The following is a 2,638-nucleotide window of genomic DNA, read 5'->3' on the forward strand; positions in this document are numbered from 1 at the left end:
TTTTTTTTTTTTAATTGCTTTGAATCCTTGGATTGGGTTTCAACTTTCTCCTGAATCCTGATGATCTTCATTCCTATCCACATTCTGAATTCTGTTTCTGTCATTTCAGCCATTTCATTCTGGTTAAGAACTATTGCTGGGTAACCAGTGTGATCCTTTGGAGGTAAGAAGACACTGGGTTTTTGAATTGCCAGAGTGCTTGTACAAGTTCTTTCTCATCAGTGTGTGCTGATGTTCCTTTAATCTTTGAAGTTGATGCCCTATGGATGTTTTTTGTTTGTTTGTTTTTATCTTCTTTAATTTCATTGGAGTTTTGATTTTGGCACAGGATGGATTCAGTCAACTGGCTTTATTTCTGGAAGATTTTGGGGGCCAAGGCTTACCTCAAAACTCTTGGACCTTATGTTCTAACTCTGAGGGGCTGGTGTTGGGCCCCTGTTTTTGTTATCTGTCTCCTTGAAAGTAGGAACCTTCTGTGCTGATGTCTTCCCAGACCACTGGGTAGCACTACATCTGTTGGTGCCCAGCAAAGCACTTCATTAGGGCAGTGGCAGCAAGATCCATGCTTGTTTGCCTGTGCCAGCAGCAGTGGCCACAAAGCGGGGTGCACATATGTTGGCTGTGGTAGGGTACTGGTGTGTGTGGGGCTATGGTATTCCTGTGTGAGTCATGCTAGTGTGGGGGTGGGGCATTGGTGGGCACAGGGCTTTTGGCTTCTGTGCACATGCTTGCACTAATGGCAAGGGTGGAGTAGGGGAGGCAGGGTTCCTGGCATCCATGTGCATGTTTGTACAAGCAATGGCAGTGTGGCTGGTAATCGAGTAACAGGGTGTGCTCATGCTGGCAGCAGTGGCATGGTGGGGTTTGAATGCACATGTGTCTGCTGGTGTGGGAGAGGAACAAGGTCCACACCCTTTCTGGCTGATATGGTTTGGCTGTGTCCCCACCCAAATCTCATCTTGAATTTCCACTTCTTCCAACAATATACATTTACTGTCCCATCTCAGGGGTATATCAACTCTCCAACTTTGTGTTCTAATCTTATTTGAAGGGACCTCAATTGCTTTTTGTTTCCACAAGATATCACACTTGTCCATTACATTGATGACATTACGCTGACTGGACCCAGTGAGCAAGAAGTAACAAACACACTGGACTTATTGGTGAGACATTTGTATACATAGGATGGGAAATAAATCCAACTAAAATTCAGGAACCTTCTACCTCAGAAAAATTCCTAGGGGTCCACTGGTATGGGGCTTATTGAGATATTCTTTCTGAGATGAAGGATAAGTTGTTGCACTGGGCCTCTCCTACAAGCAAGAAAGAGGCACAATGTCTAGTGGGCTTATTTGGATTTTGGAGGCAACACATTCCTCATTTGGATTTGTTACTCTTGTTTATTTATTGAGTGACCTGAAAGGCTGCCAGTTTTGAGTGGGGTTCATACAGGAGAAGGCTCTGCAGCAGGTCCAGGCTGCTGTGCCAGCTGCTCTGCCACTTAAGCCATATGACCCAGCAGATCCAATGGTACTTGATGTGTCAGTGGCAGATAGGGACTGTGTAGAGCCTTTGGCAGGCCTCCATAGATAAATCACAGTGGAGGCCTCTAGGATTTTGGAGCAAGGCCTTGCCGTCTTCTGCAAATAACTACTTTCCTTTTGAGAGACAGTGCTTCGCCTGTTACTGGGCTTTGGTGGAAACTGAACACTTGACTGTGGGTCATCAAGTCACCTTGTGACCTGAACTGCCTATCATAAACTGGGTGCTTTCTGATCCATCTAACCAAAATGTGGGTCATACACATCAGTGTTCCATCATCAAATGGAAGTGGTATATACGTGATGGGAGCAGGTCCTGAAGGCACAAGTGAGTTACATGAGGAAGTGGCTCAAATGCCCACGGTCTCCACTCCTGCCACCCTGTCTTCTCTCCCCAGGCCTGCACCGATGGCCTCATGGGGATTTCCCTATGATCAGTGGACAGAGGAAGAGAAGACTAGGGCCTGGTTCACAGGTGGTTTTGCACAATATGCAGGTACCACCTGAAAGTGGACAGCTGCAGCACTGCAGCCCCTTTCTAGGACATCCTTGAAGAGCAGCGGTGAAGGAAAATCTTCCCAGTGGGCAGAAACTCAAACATTCTATGTGTCTTTCATTTTTATTTTAGTATTTCCTTCATAAATGCTGTGTACTGTGTCTTAAGTATATTCACAGATATTTTATCTTTCTTGTTGCCTTAGTATATGGATCTTTCCCTCCAACGTATGATGTAAGTTCTTGTTACAGTATATATGACACCTATTTGATCCTGAATAGCTTTTTCTCCAGTCATGTTATTTTTTTTGCCATTAGTAACAATTATCGATTATTTTCATCTGAAATAATTTTATTACCACATTTCTATTTTCCTAACTGTTTTTTTCCCTTTTGCTTAATTTCATTTACTAGCAATTAGGAAACAAACATAAATGGTAGTAGTGATAAAAGACATGCTGCTTTCTTACTGAAAATACTTGGAAAGCATCTTAGTCTATTCCTTCCATAAAAAATGCCTTTGACTGGGTATTTTATAAATAACAGAAATTTTTTTTGTTGTTGTTCAGGAAGCTGAGAAATTGAAAATGGAGGTGCTGGCA

This window comes from Cebus imitator, unplaced genomic scaffold (assembly GCF_001604975.1).
Source record: "Cebus imitator isolate Cc_AM_T3 unplaced genomic scaffold, Cebus_imitator-1.0 Scaffold67, whole genome shotgun sequence".
NCBI classification, from domain to species: Eukaryota; Metazoa; Chordata; class Mammalia; order Primates; family Cebidae; genus Cebus; species Cebus imitator.